The following is a 26,592-nucleotide window of genomic DNA, read 5'->3' as shown; positions in this document are numbered from 1 at the left end:
GAACGAGAGAATGGAAAAAAGAAGCCCAGTAGTGCCTGCCACAACCAGTGGAAAAGCAGAGTTTTGAGGAACCACAAATACTATTCTGCATTGTGGTAGTTTTATCTCTTTTATTTTTAAACTATCCCTCCTTGCCCTCCCTTTTTGTCCTCCACAAAACAGGAAAAGACAGTTCAGAGAAGCCTGTTATTTAGAATATGCATCCATTGGATAGAAGGGAAAGAGCAACATGTAAAAAAATCTCATTTATTTTTACCTTTGTAAAATCAGCTGTGAGTGTACTGTCACATTTCTCTCTTTTTAATTAAAACATACTTTACAACACAATTCCTCTAACTGAGATTCAGGTCAAAATAGTTTTGTATCAGATGGGATACTAAAGCTAAATATGATTTGTAGATATTTTGTAAATATCCAGAAACTGAAAAAAGTAATTCCAAAATAATGCACAATATTTAAATAAAAACACCCTAGCAACTATCATAAAGTAAGCTCAGTTTGCATACCTGAGAGTACCAAAGAGCATAATCCATCAAAGGAAAATAATCCTCTGTTGTGCTATAAACACAAATCAAGGGAGTATAAAACCTATGTAATGTCACAGTTTTATATTAAAACATAAATGTTAGTGCCAGGATAGATTTTACTTTCAAGATAAAGATCTGTATTGCATTGCCCCTGGGTGAGCTCATTACATGCCAGGTCGACTCCGGTTTGGTTTGCGATGGATTTCAGCAAGCAGCTTTCTAACTGTATGAGGGTGATGATGTGTGCAGCTTGCTGTGGCATGAAATCTTTCAATAGTAGAAAGACTGATAAAGACTGTAGCCCTCCCAAAGAAAATTGTGTGCTTGCTCAGTCTGCATGGCTTCCACTGGTAGAAAAATTTTCATGAAGAATAAAATTTCAGATGCTGTAATGTGAATTACAGTTTGGGACAGCAGGAAAGTGTATTGACCCAAACCAATTGAAATTAGAGATCCAAACTGAATCTCCCTTTCAGAATTTGAATTTTAAAAAGTTTTATCTTGGTATAAATCAAGTATACTATTATGCTTGCAACTGTATAGCATATAGTAATGCAGACAAATAAGGAATGTGAAATATTCATATCAGCTTCAGTAGATTTGGGTTATGAGGTATTAAAGCTGACTTTCCCGCTCTTTTGGGGAGATCAAAAATTCAGCAATAGTACAAGTTATTTATTAACTATCCAAAGCATCTCACAATGTGCATGTGTTGCAACAATTAGGATCTCTTTAGATTCTAATCATCTACAATACTGAAAGACAACTATGCAGAGTTTTCCTCCTAAAAAAAAGTACCTTGTTGGAAGGTGAATGTTCTAATTTTCCCTACATGAAATGTCCCTTCTGGACTTATATAGATGTCATCTCAGCATACAGATTCCTCTTCCACAGGTTGTCATTTGGGGAGAAGGAAGGACAGAAAAAAAAAGATGTGAGATGAGAAGCACTCAACTTTGCTCCATCTGAAGTCAATGAGACTTTGGAAATCCTGACCAAAAGTGACTTGTAATATCGATAACAAGGAAACAAGAATTCTTATACTTTTTAAAAATGGCCTTTCCTACATTTGTTATTGTTTAATGATTCTTCAGGCTGAAGGGGAAGGGCAAGAGCCAAAACAAAGGTGATGGGAGACAGAAAAAAAAAAAAAAGAAGGATTAGGTGAAGAGGAGGCTGTTCTTTGGTGGCCAATAGTTCTTTCAGTTGTCGAGTTTCTGATGGGTGCAAGGCAGAGCCTGTTATGGTCAAGGCCAGGTGTCTGAAGAGAGGACACCTTGCTGCATGCACCTCTGTGAGTGTGCCTTGTGCGCGAGGATGTTTATTTCCACCTTGTGGGAGGCCATAGCTCTCCTTTTACAGGAGGACTCTGATAATGGTGGCAAAAAAGGTCCTGAGCATGGACATGGAGCAAGAGGTCTGCATCTTCACAAGGTCTACTTCAGCAACCTCCAGCATGCTAGGAAGAGCTAAGCATTCTAAGCAAAGAGGCTGCAACAGGGGTGGTGGTGATAAGTTACAGTGGATCTTCCCCCATAAATTTTATCCACTGTGATGGACACTGCTGGAAAACTCTCATTTATAGCTTCTTTGACACCAGTAGCTGGAAACAGACAAGGAGCAAAAGCTGTTTAGCAGTTCTGAAAAGGAGAAGTCTGGAAAAACAAATGCCCAGCAAGTAGGAAAACAAATTCGTATTGATACTCAATAGTCTTCCGCTGAGAAGGAACACAGCATTCTAGAATTAGCAAAATAATAAAACAGTGTTGAAGAGTAGCAGAGGGACATCCAAGTGTGTGTGATTCACTTCCTAATAAATCAATCTATTTAGTTTAAATTTAAGCAATCTCCCAGTCATCACAGTTTCAGAGTATTTGGAGGTTTTTCGGCTCTTATGTAACCAGCACATGCAATACAGAAATGCACTGTGATGTTTTATCTTTGCTTTTAATGGTAAAATTCATAAGCATTCATAGATTCTTTTAGAAGTAAGATTTTTTTAAGGTAGCACCACTGCTCCATGGACCCCTAAATGGGGAGGAAGGGGGGATGTTGGTTTCTGTCAGTGACAAATGCGTCCATTTTGAAGTCAAAGGGGAAAATCAGAAATTGCTGCAAGATAAAGTATACACAGTGCAGAGAAAGCTTGTTCCTACTTTCCAAGTTGAGTGGGAAACACATTAACAATTTTAATTGCCTTTAAGTACAGCTATCCGATGTTACTTACCATCTCTACTAAGGGTTGTTCATATTTCTAGTCTGAAGGTTTTTTCCAACATTTGGCTCTCATTATGTGATTCTCTGTTAGACAAAATAGAAGCCTATTATTAGAAATTTATTCTAGAAGGTAAATACTAGAAGACTAATCATGTAAGCCTCCAACCTGCTTTTCAATATACTAATCCGTTTGAGTTTCCTTAGGTTTTCTAACTAGTATGTCTTTTCTGGACATCAAGTGATTCTTAAATACTGTTCCAAAGCCCACCAAACCTCTGAAAAAATACAGAGAGTCTAATAAGCCAGTACTCCAGAGGCAGCTGAGTATTTTCTACAGAGTTAAATAATCTTTTCCATTCTAATTGAGTTGTCTCTACTTCTGTGTCCAAAAATTACATTCATCTCCTGAAATACCACTTTACCCTGGCAGAACATGGTCTCTACCTAATAGACTAAGTAATTTTTAGAACTACTTCTTTACCAGAGTAAAATCACAATCTCATAACAATGACATTCTTTTTTTATTCTACAGAGTTTACGTTTGTCTTCATTCAAATTAGAAATGGTAGATCCTCAGACTTTACCTTTGTTGTTGCTATTATTTTGTTATATTTTTGCATTTTATATTTTTACTGTTTTATATTAATTTAAATGTAAAATATCAGGGGTCCGTAGTAGAAACACATAAACTCTACCACACCGAGTCATATTACAGTGATATCACATCTACGGTAATGACATAATTATTGTAGGATGTTATTTATAGGCAATGTCTCAATGTATCAAACTATTTAATTACCAGAAAACTGGACACTTTTATTTTTGCTAATAAATAAAAATTTAAACCTGCCATTTGCAGTGGAAATAAACCCCATTTTAACCTGTTCTGTGGATTGCTAAGGCTTTAACCCCGGAAGCTAAGTAATGGCATGAGTTAACAGAAGTTTTGTGATTCCTTAAACCTTTTTTCCTCTTTTTCTAAGCTTACGGTATAAGCCTTGGTAGAGAAGATGGATATCAGAATTTCTGTACCTGCATACCACTTTAGCTGAGAATTCCAAAGAATGGTCATTACAAACAGAGGACATAATTTACACAGCTGTTTTTCAGTCTATATTAGTGGAGGCTGAGGTGTTCATAGCACAGTAGAATTTGTACAGAGGCTTTGCTGGACTTAGGCCAACTTCAAATTGCATCCTTGACTTCAGTCTTACTCTGGGGCAAAGCTAGGAAATTGTCTTTGCATGGAAAAGTAAAATTTTGCTTGCTTTGAATAGCTAGAACTCTATCTGCTGGCAATTTTATTGGGATATTAGAAAACTCAAACCACACTCTTAGATAAGAGATAGTGTAGCATTATGCTATGCATCTTTGCTAAGAACCATTTGAGAGCAAGCAGAAAATATGCCAACTGAGCCAACGCACCTGTTTTCAGGTTTATTGCATTTAACAAAGGGGAAAACAAGAGAAAATCCATAATAAAACAAGCTCAAGCTTTACACTTTAATGAGCTTTGCTGAAGCTGAGACCAAACACAAATCCCTAGTTTTTCTCATGGGTAGTGAAAGCTTAGGTCAGATGACAATGAGGAGAATAAAGGGTTATGAAAACTCATATTAAGATGCCAAAGGTAAAGCCAATGGAAAATATGTAGTTAATTAATTATGGCATTATAAACTTGAGCCTTACGGTGTTGCACTCTAATAAAGCTGATGAATATGATATACCTACTCTGCACCTGTTCTTAGAACAGAACAAGAACTTTTGAGTATGTTGTTAATTTTCTTTAAAATAGTCTTTTTCTTTTCACTTGAGCTAAAGCTAATTACTTTTATTTAAATGAAAGATTGTTTAGTTTTGCTTTCATGATCTCAGTTCACTGTCCTGTACTTTCAAAAGTGGAACAGCTGAATCATCTAATGAATTAATCCATAAATATAATTGCATTTGTTTCCTCCTAAAAAATCATGGGTTCATAGTTGCAATTTTGCTAAAGATTTCTGTAAATCAAATATTAAACAGTCTTATTTAGAATATTTTTAGTTATAGATCAAATTCTGAAGCAAGTTCACATTTTCTAAAAAGAACAAAACATTATTTCCATGAGTTGTGAATCCACGTTTTTCAAGAGGACATAGTAACTCAAAGACTTCAGGCAGTGTTTAGGTTAGAGAGAGAAAGAGGTAAGAAGAGGTATTTGAAATTTCTGTGCTTTAATCAATTCATCAGTTCAGCTCTAGAATGCAGCCAAACAGCGGCCAGCAGCTTTTCTCCAATTCATAAAGTAAGTTGTCTTTATTATTGAGATAACTAAAGCTTTCAAAAGAAGGTCATCTGCCACCCAGTTTGAGATAAAATGTAGGGTTTCAAGCAAGATTATCCATGGACAAAATAACAAAAGAGAAGCTTGATGAAGGCTGGAGCTAAAAAATATTATGGCGTTGAGCAAGGACTAAAAGTGGATCAGAAGCTGGAGGGGCAAGCTGCCACTGAGCTGTGCAAAGGTAGATGTGGGAGAAAGCACACTTAATCAGCTTTGTAGATCCCCAATACCCTACAAAAGAAAATTGTGCAAAATTCAAATCACTTTTAAGGAAAATTCATCTAGTGTGTATTTACAGTGCAATCATCTGTTCTTCCAGCCTGAAAACCCCTTTCGCTGTTTTCAGTAATGTCCAATACTGAGAGGTCTATTTATTTATGTACATGATGTAAGAGAGAACTTTGTTTTGTTTATGTCTCTCGTGCTATTTTTAGCCTAATGATAGTTGGAATTAACTGGATTTTGTGTTCTTTGAAATACTCACAAGTACCAAAATCTCCCACAAAAAAGCATACAAAATTAAGTGCTGACAGTTCCATTGCCCTTAACCTGTTATTCATTCTGCATATGAATAATAACTTGTCTTTGTTCACCTTTCCAGAAACAAAGAATTGTAAAGGAACAGTGCATTTACATCAGCTCCTTCTTCTAAAGTATATTCTTATTGAGAAACTCCATATGGTGGAAAACAAAACAAGCACAATGAAAACCACTGTTATGCAATATCTATTAAAAATCAGATGAGTCACCACACAGAAAGTTGTCAAGAAACTAAAAACCAGCTAGCCTCAGTACAGCAAACTCCTGAGATCTGAAGGAATGCTTGTTATTTTGGAAAGCTGTTCCAAATAATGGGCTTGACATTTGCCAAATCAACATTACAAAGACAGATCAAATTTGACTTGATCATACTTTTACAATATTTTTAGGGAGACAATTTAATATTCAGAACTCCATTTAAATGTTGAAAGAGTAAGATCATGTATTTAGATATTAAATATAGCATTTACTGGGAAAGGCAAGACAAACAGGATTACTGTCTTCAGCATTGGTCTTGTGTGGTATGTTAATTCTCACAGAGGCGATTACTACCGAACTAAAGGATTTTTTTCTGCTGTAATTGCTATAAATGAGGAGTTGCTATAACTGGGTCTGATTATACTGAAGCTAAGCAATATATCTAAAATTGGATTGAAAACACTCATATAATTTTACTGAGTCAGTTTTGCTTTATAAGAAAGGCTCATCTCCTCTTGAAATTTGGAACGGTTCATCTCTCATTTAACCTTAAGGAGCCCCTGAGGTGGAAACCTTAACTACCTCCTTTAGGGTGTGCAAGGGGTTATTCATCTTCTGCCTCTCACAAGGCCAGGGGAGGGAAAGGAGGTAGGGTGGGCAAAAGCAAGAGGGCAAACAAACACTTTGTGTGGGCTAAACTGCAGGGTGAAAGAGCCTTCCATCTCCAGCCTTCCCTACTCAGCTAAAGGAGTTATTTCAGATCCAGGATACCGACTTTCTGAGAACTATGCAAACAGTAATAAATTGTGCATAGTGCATAAATTACACAGAAAACTTACTTCTTTGAGACTTCTGCTAACTTCCTTGGACTTTGTAAGGAGGCAGCAAAATACACGTGTATTTGACTCAGAGCTTATCTACACAGGGAAGCGAACAGTGGTTCTGAGTACCCACATGGAGAGCTGTTCTGGAAAAGCTATTGCGGTTCCTCTCAATTTCCTCAAGCAAATAAAATCCTTCGACTGTTAATATTGATTTTGAACAGCAGCCAGTGAGAGTGCTATCAGAGCAATACAGTTAAAAGACAAATTAGGCTTTCTCCCCCTCCCCCTGAGAAACAAAATTAAAATGTTAAATACAAGTCAAAAGAGTATGCATGTGTCTGTACAGCCGCATTTTTCTGCATCAGACTTTTGCGCTAGCAAAAGTCAGAAGGGCTGAAGCAGTTTATTCAAATAAAAGGTCATCATGCCCTGTTATCCTTTGAACAAGATGGTAAAATTGAGCCCGCTAATAAAAAGCCTGAAATTATAAAATATCTCCTTGAAAATACACTTACTGTAACTGATGGTCACCAAGGATTTTATCAGTCCTTAAATTGTAGGATTTTCATTTCTTCTGCCACTCATCATTACCCTTTGTCACCTTATTTGTTCTAGCCAATTTAATTTATTGATGTTGGTTACAAAGGCTATAAAACTCCATGTGATTCTTGGTGAGTTTGAGTCAGCCTCATACATAAGTGAGTATAGACCAACAGATTGTCAGGGATGCAAGTTACTCTGTCCTTTTGAAGCTGTTAGACATGGGTTGGAGAAAAAAGCTGACAGAAGACTTAAAAAAGAATCTAAGTATGGACTTTTATCCCCTGAAATTTAAGAAAACATGCTTATCACTTCTTTTCTATTAAAAAAGAATTAAAAGGATGTGATAAAAACTAAAAGTTAATTCAAAAGAGAGTAAACTTTTCAGTTCATTGGATGTCCTCTTCAGGTGAGAGCAGATCAGAACTTCTGTAAAGGACTTACTATTATTTTAATATCTCTGTTATAGCAGTCACTAAACACCTGACATATCTACAGGAGACCCACTTTAAGCCTGAAAACTGCTGAAACGACTCAGTTTTCAAAATTTCCGTAGGTATCTGAACCACAGTCAAGGACCATTGCTCAGTTGAAGCTTGTCAAATTTTCAAGCAGACCGAGAACTGATTTCAAGTGAGCCCTGAACCAAATGTCTTTGCAGTTGAACATCAGAGTTTCAAAGCAAAGTTGTTAAAATGCTTATAAATGCTTATAAAGCTGCTGTAGAACTGCAGCTCTCCATCCCTTAGACTCCCTTTGGGCAGGAGTAGGAGGCACCAGCACCCCTCACCTCCTGCAGACAGTGAATCTGTTGCTTCATTTTTGAGTGAGAGCTCAAGGCAAAGCACCAGAAAGCACAAATCCCTCTTTCACATAAAGTGAGAGAAAGCATCTGTATTAATTCCCCAGTCAAATCACACAACTGAGTCTTTCAGGGTTGTATTGTCAGACTCATAGAGATAATTCTGTTATGGTGAGATTGATGGATCACTTATTCTAAGTAACTTTATTGTAAGGTCCTGATAAAACCTTCTTAAAAACAGACAGTAGAAAGAACTGCTAAGCATATGTATTGGGATATATTTATCTGTTATGAATAAATATTTAGACCCAGAATTAGTCAAAGGGGAAATAAGAAAGGAATATATGAAACACCACGTTCTGAAGAATAGGTCAAAGGCCAAACTATTTCTTAATGAAGTCTAACTCTAATATGATATGGGCAAATGATTCATTCAGGCAAAAGAAAAGCCATCTACACTATGCCAAAGGTACAATTTTCCCTAAACTTTGCAGACAACATCTCGATTTTAACTCCAGGTGAAATGCAGTACAGAAATAAGACGAAGAGTCATGACTGGAGTCCACCATGTTCTGATTAGTGAAGGGAAAATTAAATTTGCATAGTTACCTTGGTATGAAATATACTCCAAGGGTCTACACAGACCACAGTCCTGTCTCTGACAGGGATAAGTAGCTAAGGCACAATGCCTAAAGAACAACAGAAGAGGATAAGCACAGCATCACATGCCCCTGAATTACTCTTCCAGTTTCATGGAATTGTAGCTTCAGATGGATTACACTTCTGTGCATTTGCTCACTTATTTTCTTTCTCTTGCTATTTAGTTTAAAACTCCATGAGGGAATACTGATTTCTTCAGGCATGAAACACACTACCAGAAGTCTGAGAAAACACAGTACTGACAACAAGCAGTAGTTAAAGAGACTGAAGCTATTTACCCTGCTAGACAAAGAGAAAGGGGAAACCAGCGCTCATCAAAAAAAAAAAAAGGACTTTATTTCCTTCCCTTTTAAGCTCTTCTCTTCAGCTCTGGGCTTTTTCTTCATCTTTGTGTCACCCTGAGGAGCCAGAAGCATCCCTAGCATTGTCCAGAGTTCAAAAAAGAGCCCAATTACCTTGCATCTGCTTGGGGACCAGTCAACCACTACATTTCATACATCTTGATCACAGCAGCTGGTTATGGCAAGGCTGTGAAGAGAGCTTTAAGGACTTAAGCTTGTTTAATTCTACAGAAAACTGAGGAAAGATGTGCTAACAATCACAAAACATGTAAAGAAGTGCTCCAGAGAAATAATTAATATTTTGCCTCAGTGTCGTATAGGAATAGAAACACCGAGTTTAATTTGCAGAATTTCCCAGTGGCAGTAAAATCTCTGGAGTGCAATGTCCTGGGAAGCTGTGGAGTTTACATCACTCATTGTCTGTAAGAATGCATTAAATGAACATTTTTCATAAATAACGCAGGTACAGCTGATCCTGAGTTAGGATGTGGGTTTGGACTAACTGACTTCTTGAAGTCTGGTGATTTCTGTGATTCAGTGGTCTTCTGTCATGGTAGTCACAGCTCTAAGTTTTGGTTTAGTTCAACAATTTTCTGAAATATGATTTTTAAAAAAAGTTGCTCTTGTGTGGTATCACAAGGAAGCTGTGATACTTCCTCTGTCTCATCCTTCTACAGCTTCAGACTCTGCTTCTTGGATATGTAAATTGTCCTTGTTCTATATATAAATGTGAGAAGAAAAATTAAGCTATAGTCCCAAACAAATTGAAGTCTCTTTTACTGCTGTGTATTTCTTCTTCTATGTATGAGGCCTAGGGCACATGTTTCTGTTTCCTTTTCTCATATGTTCTGAACCCTGGGTCTCCGGAACAGACAGTACATTTTCCACCACAGGGTTTCCCTCTCTCTCATCCATTTAAAAGGTTTTCAGTACCATGAATTATTTATTAATTATTCATTAAAGAAAAAGTCGTTTACATTGCATTCACCAATGTGACCAGCAAAAAGTAGCAAAACCATACTGTTTAAATAGTTCTTTATTTAGATAATAACTAACTTATACTGTCTGTCTCCAGTCAGGTATTCAAATAATAACAAGCTATAATAATAATCACTCTTAAATCACTGGTGAAGGAATTGCTCTCTAACGATGCATAAGTTGAATGTGCTGATGGTCTTAAAAGCCTGCAGCCACTTCTGTCTTGCTTGTGTGTTCTGTTCTGCAGCTGGACAGAGGCCAGCTATAAATATCTTGGCTCACACATGAAAGAGACAACTTCCAGTCTCCCTTTCTGTAGGGCCATTATTTGTGATTTATGACTATTTGTGCAATTACTATGATTCCATAAAACGACAAGTAAGTCTGAAAAGCTGAAGAAATCAGTATAACAATGAAAGACGATCTTGAAATTGTGAAATTAATGATTTCCTGTTTCCTTCTGATTAGGCTGTGGATTGAAGAGTGTCAGTCTTCTGTTGAAAAACAATTTACATACAGTTTACACACTGAAATTGTTTTTTTCTTAGACTACCCAAGCACTAAAGATCTTGCTTTACTTAATGAACAAAGTACAAATAGCATCAAACATCCCATCAAAAATCAAGATAGTTCATTAATTGCAGATGAGAAGGAAAATGGACTCAACAATCAATGGTTGTTATTCACGGTGAATTACAATGCCTGTAACATGTAACTTGAGTTAAACCATCTAGGTTTGTAGTACCAAAAATAAAAAAGATGTTGTGATGCTGTAACAATTTGTACGTCAAATCACCATACTGATTTCTTTGGGTGCACAACTTCTCATCTACACTCTGAGAGAAGTAAACGACCACTTAAAAAGGAATCCTGAGTCATATTATTCACATTAGAAGGTTAATTAATGGTAACCCATTCATTGCTTTGCTTTGTCTGTGGGAGCAGAAGAATTTTTGCAGTTCAGCAGTGCAAAGGCACTAATTCCACACTATGAGCTGGCAAAGAGAAAAAAAAAAGAAAAACTGAAAATCATTATTATTGTGCATAGGGTCCTACACCACAATAACTACTTTCTTCTCATCTGAGATGGAAGCAGTGCAATGAAACAGCATGAGGTTCATTGGCATGGTGGCTGGGATACCTCTGCAATGACCCTTGTTCATCCTGTCTGTGAGCGGATATATGGCTATGGACCCAAAGGCTGCACAGAGTGGTTTCCATAAATACATCTTTCTGAGTATCAAAGTCATCTTTATTTATAACTGCTACACTGTATAATACTGATAATTTGCCTGGGTCTAGGATGGGAAGACAGTAACTCTGGTGATCCAGCATCAAAAAATTTTTTTCCAGGGCTTTCATGCGAGCAGTCAGTTTGTCATTACATCTCCTTGAGCCACTTGAGTCAAATGTAAAGTTAAGTCAGTGGTATATCTGTGTAAACATTTGTTTTAAGATAAGGACAGGGTGTTATTCAAATGCCAATTTTACCTAAATCTTCATAAAAGTCATACCAAAACACATGAGAAATATCTGGTCTCACAGATTCCTTTAGAGAGGCAAACATTTGTGGCTCGGTCAGGAATTTACAAATACATTATCTAAGTATTTTTATAATTTCCTAGACTGCTGTGATTTAAATACAAACATGCAAGTTAGAATGAACTCAGAGGAAACTCATTGCTCATTTCAGCCCATCTTATACTACCTAAAGCTACCTTTAATAGTTAAACTCTGTCCACTGCAAAATACTGCTTTATTAAACAAAAACTAGCAACATGTCTCTAATGCCTACCACATAAAAGATCTAGTCACGTGGCCTAGAATCTGTGTAGCCTTGACGAGAATAATAAAATCTCACTAGCTGATCATACAAGTGTAATGTCATATACATTTGCAGCCAAGTACAGAAAAGACGTATGGACAAAAGAGTGTGCATTCCTGAAAGCATAGCTGAACTGCAAGTTGGAACTCCAATGTGCACAAACACTGTAGCCAAAGCTAAATAATGTCTGCTTCCAACTAAATGTTGTGCTGGTTTCAATCCATACATCAAAGAAGTATTTTAATTTCAAGTTAATTTTCAACATTACTAAGTTGAAGATATATGGATCCACATATATATATATGTGTGTATATATATATATACACACACATATATTTTCTACAATTTAAAACCTCAGTGTTCTCATCATGGGGATTTAAAATTTATTTTTTGATCAGTAATACATTTCACTATGAAAATAACAATTGCCAGAAATAACATATTTTAAGTAAATGTCTTGAAATAGTGGCTTCCTATATAGGAAACTAGAGGTTAGTTTTAGCCAGTATAATCGTTGTATTCCAATCTTCTAGACAGTGACTAGAGCACTATCTGTCTTATATAATGGAATATTTCTGACAGCTCCAGGAGAGATAATGGTACTAGTAGTCAGATAACATCAGAGTCATTTATCCAACATTATTTCATTCATCTTCCACCCCATCACTACCAATATAGTGAGAAAATGTCTGTGCTATATAAAGATTTCTAAAACAAGAAAAGTTGCTTTCTGTATCTCCATTACTTGTGCAAAAATAAATCTCCTTGATTTATAGTTCCAGCAATTTGCCATGAGTGACAGGTCAAAAAATTTAAATTCCTTTTAAAATTTGGCATCTCTTCTAGGCTACAGACGGAAAAATGCCTAGGGACTCTGAAAGTTCAAAGTCTTTTTATTAACTAAAATCATGATTTAATATGTCTTGATTGAAAGGCAGAAGTCCAGCAGAAGAGATCAAAAGATCATCTTAATGGAAAAAACAAATCTATAGCACTTTTAATTACATTAACAGCAAATGTGTTTCACAAATGAATTCGGGTGAGGTTTTTTTGATTAATTTGTGGGGGGTTTTGGTGGGTTTGGTTTTGTTTTTTTTAATTAAGCACTTTGCAAGTCTCATGTAGAAGATGGGACTTTACAGTATGGGCAGCACCATCATGCTTTTCAGTGCCAAGTTGCAAGGTTAGAGCTACAGAACTGTTCCAATATGATTGAAAAGGAATGTATTACCACTGGTGTACAATCCTTTAAATCCATGACACTGAATATGTTGGCACTACATTTACACTGTGATTGCATTCCTTTTCCAGACAGGATTCTCCGCATTTCTGTTCCTGAGAGAAGAGACATGTAGGAAAATGAAACATTTATGTTACTAAAGATAGTTTCTTCTACCACTGGAGAGATTTCACATAGTTTGGTTTCTCATTTTAAGAATGCTCAAGTTAATTACTTACCAGCTATAGATAGTTTTCTCATGAGCATATAAAAAACGTGCTTTCAAGAAGTGTAATGACGGCTCTGCAACAACAATATTTAGGGCTGAATTTGTGCACTGAATTATGATTAGAGTTGCTACTACTAGCTTTCATGACACTTAACACACATCTACACTTCATGAATATATATCACTGAGCTAAGTAATGAGAAGCAGACAGCAAGGTAGATACATACTTCAAGCAAAAGCACTGAGGTTCCTGGAGACAAGAGGAGCAACACATAACACATGGCTTTTTCTTCCTTGTCACAACTATTCCCCAGTGTTTACAAACCAGAGATTTGTTTTTGTTTGGTATTTGAATGTTTTCCACAACTCAGAAGCCAAAACTTGTCTCTTTCTTTTCAGCACCTGATCTTCAACTTCAAACATGGTTACAGAAAGGTTGAGTACTTTGGGATAGTTCTGGCTTTCCAAAGCATCAGCTGAGCAAGAATTCTGTAAGAGTTACAAAGAAAGAAGCTCATGGCATCTTCTCTGCTAGACACTTGGAGTCTCACCACTTTGGTACTCATTCAAATAGATGTGGTTGTAGAGATTTATTCCATTCTCATCAATACATTATTTGAAGCAGAACCCATGGGTAAGGCACTGATCAGTCTCTGATCTTTTTAGATCAAAATAAAGGGCATCTGATTTTTTATTTGTTTTGAGCCTATTCACTCAATCATGTTTCTAACCTTACTCGTAAAATAAATATTCATCCAGAAAGATGCATTGTAAGAAATCCAAAATTTTCTCTAGTCTAGAATATTTTCTGCTACATTGCTGGGAAAGGCAATCTTCACAATGCAACTATCCCAGAAGCAGCAATAGCTTTAATTAAATCAAGGATGTTTTAAACTAATTAATTGTCAAACACAGAAAAACTTGAAAATATGTGCTGAGGGCTGCCAAATTCCAAATTCAGGGATTCAGACTACATAAAATATGAGCAAATTATGGTTTACCAGTGTAAGACCTACTGAAAGTTGGGACTGCAAAAAACAACTGCTCCCAGGAGTCGGGATGTATGGAAGCTCTAAGGATATAAAGTTTATCACTATGGTTGATATAGTGAAGACTTAGTTGCAATTAATAATTGTTGTCAGAGTAGTAAACATGAACTATTTAATTAGTTTGTCCCTTTGCAATTACTTCCTTAAATGCACCATGGTTTGCTTTGTGATTAAAAAGACACCAGCAAGTATTCAACAAATATAAAGCATTAAAATTCAATTTGTAATGAGGATTACTCTTTCTCAGTGCAAGGCTTAGAACCTCCATTACATCATCAATTTTTTTTCTACATGTTACCAGTTTATAGAAGTTTACTTCCATTTCTGCACCTGAGCTGGCTGGTACAACTCCTTCACTAGGCAGATGCAAGATGGTATCTGTATGTTACTGTCTTCCTGAGCCCTACAAGTTTACCCCTGCCAATACTTGTCTGTACTTACTCGATGTCTGTACTTACCTCATTGCTTACCCTACCTTGCTGGTAACGTGCTTTCACTGAAATTTTCCCACCTGCAGATCCCATTTGATCTGAGTCAGTACTGGTCTTTTCTCCAGAAGTCCATAAGTATCTTTATGCAATAATAAAGGCTTCTTAAAAAACAACCCTTTTTTGGAAAGAACTAAATATTAGAGGAAGAAGAGGAAAACAGTTTATGCACATGCTGCTGATTTGAAGGTGACCTAAGCAGACCTACCTCTGCTACTTTAGGCAGTTTCTCTGTACCCGTTTGATATATCACAAGTGAAGTATATTTCTGTAGGAAAAGGCTTTTTATGTCTTACCAGAGGTTTTGGTTGCTGTTTGCTCTGGTTTTGCCTTTGTTCTTCCCTATGTCTTAGCTTTAACTCTTTTTGAACAAAAAACAATCCTACAGGATGCAAAAATCATCACAATTCAAAAGCTCTGTCATTACTATAAAATAACTCTTACCTGTTTGCTGGTTCATTTTAAAACTTCCTTTGCTCTTGTCAGTTTTGCTAGACAACTACTTCCTGAGCTCAATCACTGTGTTCATATATGAACTTCCTGACAATCAGGCTAGTTTCCGCAAATTGCGCTACTGTACTTCCAGATCCACCACAAATATTTTAGTCAGCATAGTTTTTTTCTGTTTATATTTAGAGATATATCTCTGATATATTGAGCCCAGAGGTCCAAATTTTTGCATTAAACCAACGAAAGTAATTTACAAAACCCCTCCAAGACTCTAGAGGGTCAGATATTCAGTCAGCTCCCAAAAGACTGATAGACTGTTTTCCAAGACAAAATTACTATCTACAATAACCTCACTATTTGCAGTAAGACCATCTGTAATAGGGAGAGTTCGTAACATACTGAAGCTGAAACCATGACACCATTAAAAGCTCAACAAAACTAATATTTATTACCAAGAGGTGGCCAACAAAGTGAACAAACCCAAAAGAGAGAAAGGAGGCGAGAAATAAGCCCTCAGTACGACTTCCCCAGTCACCCAGCTGTTGCTTATAAAGTGATCTTACCGCCCCAGAATGCCCACAATTACCCACAGCAGAAGCTGCATTCCTGGAGCATCAGTAGCCTCACAAATTGGCAGGCGTCCCCGCCAAAAGGCAACTTTGTCCTTGATGTGAAGCTTGCTTCCCTCCAAGAAAGAGCTATCTGCTTTTATACAATTAACTGATTACATCTACCTGGGCAGGTGTGGCCAGCACTGCCCCGCCAGAGGTTGTCAGTCCCACCCCCTTGGTTATGTGATATCTCTTCCGCGCATGCGTGGCTTTCCCCGTGCCTGCGCACTGCACCCGGGGGGTCTTTTCTAATTGAGTCTAGGGTCGTTACTTCATCCTCTCCTCTTCGGTTTCTCCTTCAAATGTCCTTGACAGAGATGAGCCAATCACAGAACACCAATTAATACAGTTTATACAAGAAGCTCTCTCTCCAAGGACGAAGTTCCTGTTTTATCAGTGAATTTGGCAGGGAAAATATAAACTCTTACAGGTGGCTGGGCCAAACACAGACCAAAAGTATCAGCATAATTAACCCCTGATACACCATCATATATGCTATCCCTCTAAGTGAAAGTAAAATGTCATTTAATTTTAAAAAAATTTTGCCAGCAAAAGTAAGGTCAACAGCCCATTCTAGACTAGTGACTCTTCATGTTTCAGCAGCCAAAGCCCCTAACAGTTCCAGTTTTCCCCATGTTCTGGCTCATTAGCAGGTAAATGCAACAGATTTTTCTTGTTTCTTTCACACTCCTAAATAATAAGATTTGACAATGTGATAACAAAATTTTCTATTCAGCATACATACTGAAAGATGAAATTAAAGAAACCTCATCTGTTGCGCTTTGAAAGGAATAAAAAAAGAAGTAGAGAAGCTTGATTGTTTTGTTAAACCCCTGCAGGACCCATCATGTGGAATTTTGAGCCCATTTAAACTGTTGAAAACTTGGAAACACTTGAAACATTCAAATAGTCAACATCTGTTATTTCATGTGTTTCCTTAGCCACAGGGACATAGGCTTCTGTGAGGTGCCCTCACTCTCTAGACACTCATAGCTTTGTGACTATACAGGCAAGAAACAAACACTGGTCAGACTGAAGGACAGTAAGAATGAACACGACTCTGGAGTTTGATTAGAGCACTAAACTATGTGGAAGAAGCATTTATTGATCCCAAAGAATTACTTGTGTCCACTAGCCAACAGCTATCCCACATAAATGAAGTAAGAAGGCTCTAAAGCAAGGAATTGACCTTATTCAAATGACAGAATTATACTATTAAGCTTCCTTTTCTTCCTTTCCAATGTCCACTTAAGTCTTTTATGTATGCTGAGAGTGCTCAAGAAACCAGGAAAATACTGCTACATGTAAACCAAACTCGGAGATCTAAGCTGTAGCAGTTTAGAGAAGAGACATGATGTAGAATCACATTCTGTCTGTGGTTCATCTTTTTCTTAAACATTGGAGTTGTGAATAGGGCACCCGTCTTTATTAAAACTCCTTCAGATTCCCTCAATAAATGTTATTAAATTGTAATTTGTCTAGTTTATTTAAAAATGCTTTCCTGTTATAACTCTAATAACTTAATTTGCAGCTGGGGAATGAATTTGACAGCTAACAAAGGAATAAATAATTAGAAATACAGCAAGCCACTACACTTCCACTGTAGGAAGTTCTGCTTAAAAACTTGAGAAATGTGTTATAATTAGTAGTTAATGAGGGAAAAATATAGTCTCATTGGTGATTCTCTCTTTCTGAATCACAGAATCATAGAGTATCCAGGTTGGAAGGAGACCTCAAGGATCATCTGGTCCAATCTTTCTAGCAGGCCCAGTACCCAGGCCCAGTACCCTGTCCAACTGAATCTTGAAAGTGTCCAATGCTGAGGAATCCATCACTTCCCTGGGGATATTATTCCAAGGGCTGATTGTTCTCATTTTGAAAAATGTTCCTCTTGTGTCTAATAGGAATGTCTCCAGGCATAACTTGTACACATTTCCTCTCATATTTTCCATGTGACTCCTTGTAAAAAGGAAGTCTCCATCTTCCACCCTTTAAATACTGGAACGTGGTGATAAGGTGTCCCCTAAACTTTCTTTTCTCAAGGTTGAAAAACCACAGTTCTCTCAGCCTTTCCTCACGTGGCGGACAGGATTCTCAGTCCTTTGGTCATCTTTGTGGCCCTTCTCTTAGCCCTATCAAGCCTGTTCACATCTCTTTGGTATAGTGGGGATCAAAACTGAACACAGTATTCCAGGTATGGTTTGAAAAGAGCTGAGTAGAATAGGATAATGACTTCTTTACCTCTGCTGATGATGCCTTTGTTGATGCAGCCAAGCATCCCATCGACTTTCTTTGCCGAAGCAGCACCTTGTTCACTCTTACTGAGTTTGCTGTCCACCAGGATGCCCAGGTCCTTTCCACAGAGCTGCTCCCCAGCCTGTGTTGCACACCTGGATTATGTTTACCCAGGTGCAAGACGTTACATTTGTTCTTATTGAACTTCATATGGTTCTTGTTCACCCAATCTTCCAGTCTATCCAGGTCTTCCTGCAGGGTGGCTCTCCCTTCTGAAATGTTCACTTCCCTACTCAGTTTGGTATCACTGGCAAATTTAATCAGAGTACACTTAAACCCATCATCCAGATCACTTACGAAGGTATTAAACAGTGCTGGTCCCAATATACATCCCTGGGAGATCACACTTATGACAGGGTGCTAGTTTCAAAGCAATCTGTTTACCACTCCCCTCTGGGTGGCATCTGTCAGCCAGGTCCCCACGCACTGCACAGACCCCTTTGTCCAGACCATCACAAATCAGTTATTCCAGAAGGAGGCTGTGGGAAAGTGTATCAAAAGCCTTGGAGAAAGCCAAGTAGACAATACCCACTGCATACCCCACATCAACCGAGCAGATCACTTTGCCATAGAGGGGGATCAAGTTTGTCAAGCACAGTTTGCCCTTGGTGAATCCGTGATGGCTCTTTCCTCTCATGAGCTTTATCTGACTTATGATGAGACAAAATAGCAATGCAAAGCCCAAAGGGGATAATAAAACTGTGGGCATTTCACTAGGAATCTTAGAAATCCTCTATCACTTCTGGTTTAAACTAGCAAAACCAACATGCTTTATCAGAAAGTTAAAAAGCTCAAATCCTTTCCTGATACATTTTCTTTCCTACTATGTCCTTGTAAAAAAAATCAAAACTGATAATGTTTGCCATTTTGCAAAACCAACAATTAATATAAAATTATTTAGAATTTAAGATTTGAGAAATTAATCTTATATGCTAGATATTTCTTTTACTTCATTAGTAAAAGTACTCATTAGTACTATTACAGATGCCTGTAAGACTTTTCTTAGGAAACTGACACAGGAATCACACCTAACCAGTGAGAAAACAGATGCAATGACATGTGGTTTAAACAAAATTATTTACTTATTACTTTTAAGTAACCAGGCAAGGTCTGTCTGTGTTCTTCCACAGTTTCCTAAAGCCTTCACTCTGAAAACAATTTTAAATAATTACTAAATCCAACTGAATTCACGGGCTGTTCATAGATGAATACAGTACACAGCAGAAAAAATTTAATGGATCTCCTCTTATAAATTATTAATTCTGGTTTACAAAATCTTTCTTGAATCAGGAAAAGCCAGTGGTCTTTCAGTGTCTTAATTCAGATATTCATTATTTTAGCAAAATAATGTGTATTTTGCTATATACTGCCCTCAGGACATTGTCTAAGCAGGTTTTAAAAAATAAACTAAAACTAGTATCAAACTGGCATTCCTGCTGTCATGTGTGTGCATTTTGACATACATGAATTCTAATGACATCTTATTTGTAGTATTTCTAAAAAGCATCAAAAAATATAGGTTAATTTATACAATCGGTTTGCAGCAGAAAAAAAGACAATGCCAGAGAAGAAACAGATAAAAATATTATGAATAGCATATTCATACGACTGCTAATAGGTATATATATTCAAGGCTTGAACTGTGTTGGCTTTGATTTGAACAATCTATTTCCAGCTGAACAAACATGTTATTGTAAAGGCAGTCTGGCTTCCAACTTACACTGCTGCTCAACCTCAAAGGCAACTTGGAAGAAATGGATTACAATACAGAATTTTAATGCAGAGAATGACCCAGCTCTCTGCCTGAAATGGACACAGGAATATGGTTCCAACCTGTGTATTATCATTATGCAACTAAGGGCATAAGAAAGTGAGCTTGGTAGAGTTTTTGAGGACTCAATAGGAAGAAAAGAAAAAAAAAAGTGATCCAGGACTTGATATCTCCTGGTCACAAAACACAGTCGATTTTAAAAAGAGGCTAGAGACGCTGGGAAACAAGATGATGTAGCTTTTTTCCAGAACTTACTCAAAGCATTGCTTACAACACATGAGAAAATTTCATTCATAACCTCATATTAACTTTATATGAAATATAAGGTAAGAAGAAATGGCTATGGAAAAGGAAAAAATATTTTGAGAATATTAATAGGTTTCTATTACTGTGAGAATTATTATTATTAAGAGAGATGCAAATAGTACAGGTTACAGCAGCTCAGCAGCAGCCATGAAGCTCCAAGCCCAGCTTTTGTAAAAGAGACTATTAATCTAAAAGTGAATGTCTTACTTAGCAGTCTAAAAAGCATTGAGAACACCAGGAGTATCACTTTGGTAAGGCTGGCTTAAGACATTTAGATCAAGATTCTCCACTTGTATAATTCAGTTGGAAGAGTTGATGGAACTACAAGGATTCACAAGAGAAGAAGAATTGCTTTCTGACACCACACTTTGTCACATTTTTCTCCCAGTTTGCAGGTAACTGGGGGAAAGCCCTACAATTCACGGATTTGATCCTCTGAAGTTAGGAGGACTGCATAAATATTTTTAGAGAAAAATTTCTGACTTGCTTGTGGATAGAAAAATACAATTATTCTTCTAACATTCTGTTTCAATTACTTCTAAAGATATTTCAGAAATTTTCAGCTCTGGTTCAATTCAGGTTTTTTAAGCACTCAGAGCAGTGATGTTTTTCTTTACTGGTTTAGGGTTTTAGAGAGTCATTCCTGTGATGTGAGATCTACTGTTCATAGAGAGGGAGTGTTCTGATGCTCGGCTGTACATAGTGTGTAGTAGATCTACAGTGTAATCCTCACCAGACATGCTTTGTTAAGCATTTTTGAGATAATCTTTCTTTGTAAATTTTTCAGCTGTGTGAACAAGTCAAGCAGTAAAATTGAGACAAGGGGTCTGGGAACAAAAAGTTTGGGATACGTTTATTTCCTGAGATTGAAAATTTTCTTCCTCCCACACCTCTGATCCAACGACAGCTCTTAAAATGAGCTGGATTTGTTTCCACAGAAGCAATCATAACCCTGTTATATTGAATTGTGAGGAGGTTTTATATACCAGTACTAATCTTGTAATATAATGCTGCAAAAATGAGTTATTGCCAGTGAAGCTGGGATGACACTGTCAGATATCAGAAATGCACCTCAGTTTACTCATCTGAAAGGTTCAAATTAAAGGCTGAATCCATAGGATAAGTGGATCTGTGGCCACCTTCAACAGAGAAACAGAGGCTGTCCTGACCATATGGAAGGCAGCAGTCTGCTGGCTCACAGATTTTCATCACCAGTCACTGGATGATTATTTATTTTCAATACAAGAGATTGCTCCTAAGAAATACGTAGCTGAAGTCTAGCCAAACTATGAAGAGCTCTTTGAAAAGCACAAGACTGAGTAAATAAGAGAATTTGGTGTCGCTGCTTTTATAGAAGAGTGAATAAGGATGACATCATTGGTATAGTACATGAAGAGAGCAGTCAGCTTTTTAGTAATATGAAGTGACAGTCAAAAGAACTCACAAGTATTTTATACATTTATTTTTGAAATAGCATATAATCATCCTTTTCCCATATTATATTCTGGCTAGCAAAGCAAAGTAATTCATTAAATACATATGTTCTGCAAACAAAATTACATTGGCAGTGATATTTTATCTAGTCGAAGAGACACAAAAATGTCTGTTGTCACTTCCTCTTTTCAGTCAGAGCTTGTTTTTTCTGCTTTCATAATAATAATACTTAACATTCTCAGTTCTTTAAATGTACTGCTGCTTGTTTGAGGTATGAGATAATCTCACAATTGAAGCGACCGAAGGGCTTAGAAGTCATAACTAAAGTGGACAAGTCAGAACGTATTTGAGGCTTTATACACACTGCACCTTCCAAGGACTTTTGGCCTGATGTGCCTGTGTCCCACTGCCAAGCTCAGACTCCTGAAACTAATTTCCTTTTTCTGGGAGACAGACTGAACTCAACACAATATTTGTATTGAACAGCTAATGGTGGCGGCCCAGTGGCTGAATATCTCTTTCTCTAATACAGAGAGAGCAACAACAGATCCCAGAACTCCTAGTTGGAAGCAGCTATCTGTTTTCTAGGGTGATGTTCAGCAATGTTCTGCCGCACATTCAGTCCTACAGCACTCCATGAGGCAGGCTGACCCCCTTCTCCCCTACTGTAGAAGACTGCAAAGCCTCCAGCTGCCACTGCCTAAGTATTAGGGCTTTACAATAGAATTTGGGAAGCAACCCCATGCACAACTTGCTGCGCAAACTTGCCCAGCATCCCAGTTTTAATGAACAGAGATTGAAGCACAGCCTCCAGTCTTAGGATAGCTAGGTACCCGTAGACCCTCTGAACATCCAGGCTTTTATTTTTTTATTGGGGGAGTTATCTTATTTTCTCCATGTAGATCCTTAAAAATATCACCTGAACAAAACTGCAAGCAAATACAATCAGCTACAAAACTCAGCTACCTCTTCCCTCAGGCCTCCTCTGAAGTTACTACTCCCCATAATGCCTCCTCTCGTATATAGAAAACCCCAAACATAATGAAAAGAGGGAGAGTTAGTCATTGCCTAAATCCATAGTAGGAAACAGTCACAGCAAGGACTGTTTGGCCCAACGAACTTGCCATTCATTTCCTCTAAAATATCACTAAACTCGGGCTGAGAATCCTGTTTCTATTTTTAAGAAATGCAGCTTGTGAGTGGGAGGGAGAAGAACCAGATACAAATAAGAAAAAGAATGTACGGGGCAGCATGTTATGCTGGTAACAGAAGAACAAAAACAGTTGGATTGAGAGGTTGTCTTGGTTTAACTCCTGACTCTCAAAATCCACCACCTCCATAGTTTGACCACACCAATTCTAGGTGTTAGAATTGTCTAAGTTGTCTAGATTATTTTTCTCCTTAATTTGAAAATGAAGCTCTTTTGATCAGAAACAGAGCAGACACTATTTATAACCTATGAACTCTCTAAGATGATAGCACAGACATAGGTCTAAATGTTGCAGCTGGGTTCTTCCTTGCAATCATACTGAATCCAAGATCTAAAGTTGGTGGACCCAGTTCAGCTTCAGATGGACATGATTTCTAGGCCCTTTACAGTAGTAGTTATTCACTCAGCACAAGTTGAATAAGGCACAGGTAATACAGTGGATGCAATTGTACTCCCCCAATTTCTCTCTGTCTGTCACCAGTCACATTACTCAGCTTGCAACTATTTCTTTCCAACACAGTCCAGAGAACTGGTGAGATCCCTCAGCTACCAATCCAGCTTCAACATTGGAAGCAGTACAACATCATTAACATGCCATTATAACCAGATGCCATTATAACCAGATTAATAAGCAGACAACTAGCAACACTGTCCTAGGCACAGATAATATAGCTTTCTTGCTATAAATGTTATGACTGTACTGTATAGCATTAGACTTTGTGATAGATATACTATGTCCCTGAAGCAAGCTTAGGGCTGTGAAAGTGATGTTATATTGCTTTTGCATCACTGATAAGTTCCACATCTGGACAAGCACAACCGTGAAAAAAAAAATTATTTTTTCAAAATATTGCTGATTTTGTTGCATCTTTTCTTTCATTTCAGTATTACAATTAAGTTAAATGCAGTACAGTTGTATACCTGTTTCAGTTGCATAAACAGATACACTGATACTACTGAAAGGAAAGAAGATACATACCAAAACACAAACATATACACAGCCTTGGCAGAGTGCCAAAGTACTCCACTGTGACTACTAGTAGTAGATTGTTCACATAAATAACAGCTAAGGCTACAACTCTGTCAGCTACTGGAGTCATGGTTCCTTGGGATAGGGAAGAGGGAGAGGGAGAGGGAGAGGGAGAGGGAGAGGGAGAGGGAGAGGGAGAGGGAGAGGGAGAGGGAGAGGGAGAGGGAGAGGGAGAGGGAGAGGGAGAGGAGAGGTTCGGAGAGGAGAGGAGAGGTTCGGAGAGGAGAGGAGAGGTTCGGAGAGGTTCGGAGAGGTTCGGAGAGGAGAGGAGAGGAGAGGAGAGGTTCGGAGAGGTTCGGAGAGGTTCGGAGAGGTTCGGAGAGGTTCGGAGAGGAGAGGAGAGGAGAGGAGAGGAGAGGAGAGGAGAGGAGAGGAGAGGAGAGGAGAGGAGAGGAGAGGAGAGGAGAGGAGAGGAGAGGAGAGGAGAGGAGAGGAGAGGAGAGGAGAGGAGAGGAGAGGAGAGGAGAGGAGAGGAGAGGAGAGGAGAGGAGAGGAGAGGAGAGGAGAGGAGAGGAGAGGAGAGGAGAGGAGAGGAGAGGAGAGGAGAGGAGAGGAGAGGAGAGGTTCGGAGAGGTTCGGAGAGGTTCGGAGAGGTTCGGAGAGGTTCGGAGAGGAGAGGAGAGGAGAGGAGAGGAGAGGAGAGGAGAGGAGAGGAGAGGAGAGGAGAGGAGAGGAGAGGAGAGGAGAGGAGAGGAGAGGAGAGGAGAGGAGAGGAGAGGTTCGGAGAGGAGAGGTTCGGAGAGGAGAGGTTCGGAGAGGAGAGGAGAGGTTCGGAGAGGAGAGGTTCGGAGAGGAGAGGTTCGGAGAGGAGAGGAGAGGTTCGGAGAGGTTCGGAGAGGTTCGGAGAGGTTCGGAGAGGTTCGGAGAGGTTCGGAGAGGTTCGGAGAGGTTCGGAGAGGAGAGGAGAGGAGAGGAGAGGAGAGGAGAGGAGAGGAGAGGAGAGGAGAGGAGAGGAGAGGAGAGGAGAGGAGAGGAGAGGAGAGGAGAGGAGAGAGAGGAGAGGAGAGGAGAGGAGAGGAGAGGAGAGGAGAGGAGAGGAGAGGAGAGGAGAGGAGAGGAGAGGAGAGGAGAGGAGAGGAGAGGAGAGGAGAGGAGAGGAGAGGAGAGGAGAGGAGAGGAGAGGAGAGGAGAGGAGAGGAGAGGAGAGGAGAGGAGAGGAGAGGAGAGGAGAGGAGAGGAGAGGAGAGGAGAGGAGAGGAGAGGAGAGGAGAGGAGAGGAGAGGAGAGGAGAGGAGAGGAGAGGAGAGGAGAGGAGAGGAGAGGAGAGGAGAGGAGAGGAGAGGAGAGGAGAGGAGAGGAGAGGAGAGGAGAGGAGAGGAGAGGAGAGGAGAGGAGAGGAGAGGAGAGGAGAGGAGAGGTTCGGAGAGGAGAGGTTCGGAGAGGAGAGGTTCGGAGAGGAGAGGTTCGGAGAGGAGAGGTTCGGAGAGGAGAGGAGAGGAGAGGAGAGGAGAGGAGAGGAGAGGAGAGGAGAGGTTCGGAGAGGTTCGGAGAGGTTCGGAGAGGTTCGGAGAGGAGAGGAGAGGAGAGGAGAGGAGAGGAGAGGAGAGGAGAGGAGAGGAGAGGAGAGGAGAGGAGAGGAGAGGAGAGGAGAGGAGAGGAGAGGAGAGGAGAGGAGAGGAGAGGAGAGGAGAGGAGAGGAGAGGAGAGGAGAGGAGAGGAGAGGAGAGGAGAGGAGAGGAGAGGAGAGGAGAGGAGAGGAGAGGAGAGGAGAGGAGAGGAGAGGAGAGGAGAGGAGAGGAGAGGAGAGGAGAGGAGAGGAGAGGAGAGGAGAGGAGAGGAGAGGAGAGGAGAGGAGAGGAGAGGAGAGGAGAGGAGAGGAGAGGAGAGGAGAGGAGAGGAGAGGAGAGGAGAGGAGAGGAGAGGAGAGGAGAGGAGAGGAGAGGAGAGGAGAGGAGAGGAGAGGAGAGGAGAGGAGAGGAGAGGAGAGGAGAGGAGAGGAGAGGAGAGGAGAGGAGAGGAGAGGAGAGGAGAGGAGAGGAGAGGAGAGGAGAGGAGAGGAGAGGAGAGGAGAGGAGAGGAGAGGAGAGGAGAGGAGAGGAGAGGAGAGGAGAGGAGAGGAGAGGAGAGGAGAGGAGAGGAGAGGAGAGGAGAGGAGAGGAGAGGAGAGGAGAGGAGAGGAGAGGAGAGGAGAGGAGAGGAGAGGAGAGGAGAGGAGAGGAGAGGAGAGGAGAGGAGAGGAGAGGAGAGGAGAGGAGAGGAGAGGAGAGGAGAGGAGAGGAGAGGAGAGGAGAGGAGAGGAGAGGTTCGGAGAGGAGAGGAGAGGTTCGGAGAGGAGAGGTTCGGAGAGGAGAGGTTCGGAGAGGAGAGGAGAGGTTCGGAGAGGAGAGGTTCGGAGAGGAGAGGTTCGGAGAGGAGAGGAGAGGTTCGGAGAGGTTCGGAGAGGTTCGGAGAGGTTCGGAGAGGTTCGGAGAGGTTCGGAGAGGTTCGGAGAGGAGAGGAGAGGAGAGGAGAGGAGAGGAGAGGAGAGGAGAGGAGAGGAGAGGAGAGGAGAGGAGAGGAGAGGAGAGGAGAGGAGAGGAGAGGAGAGGAGAGGAGAGGAGAGGAGAGGAGAGGAGAGGAGAGGAGAGGAGAGGAGAGGAGAGGAGAGGAGAGGTTCGGAGAGGAGAGGAGAGGTTCGGAGAGGTTCGGAGAGGTTCGGAGAGGTTCGGAGAGGAGAGGAGAGGAGAGGAGAGGAGAGGAGAGGAGAGGAGAGGAGAGGAGAGGAGAGGAGAGGAGAGGAGAGGAA

The 26,592-nt window shown here is 39.6% G+C and overlaps 1 long non-coding RNA gene across 4 annotated transcripts in view; it reads right to left on the bottom strand.

Moving 5' to 3' along the window:
- LOC135414705 (uncharacterized) overlaps positions 1 to 26,592 on the bottom strand; it is a 42,048-nt gene that overhangs the window by 5,094 nt on the left and 10,362 nt on the right. For 3 of the 4 annotated variants that reach the window (XR_010430791.1, XR_010430788.1, XR_010430789.1), the window contains exon 2: positions 2,755 to 2,828. This is a non-coding gene — a long non-coding RNA (uncharacterized LOC135414705). Of the gene's footprint in view, positions 1 to 2,754; positions 2,829 to 7,144; positions 7,230 to 26,592 lie in introns of those variants that run through there. The other variant, XR_010430790.1, reaches the window with a different exon arrangement.

The sequence above is a fragment of the Pseudopipra pipra genome, chromosome 1, assembly GCF_036250125.1.
Source record: "Pseudopipra pipra isolate bDixPip1 chromosome 1, bDixPip1.hap1, whole genome shotgun sequence".
In the NCBI taxonomy this organism is placed as follows: domain Eukaryota; kingdom Metazoa; phylum Chordata; class Aves; order Passeriformes; family Pipridae; genus Pseudopipra; species Pseudopipra pipra.
This window is presented reverse-complemented; position numbering and strand designations above follow the sequence as displayed.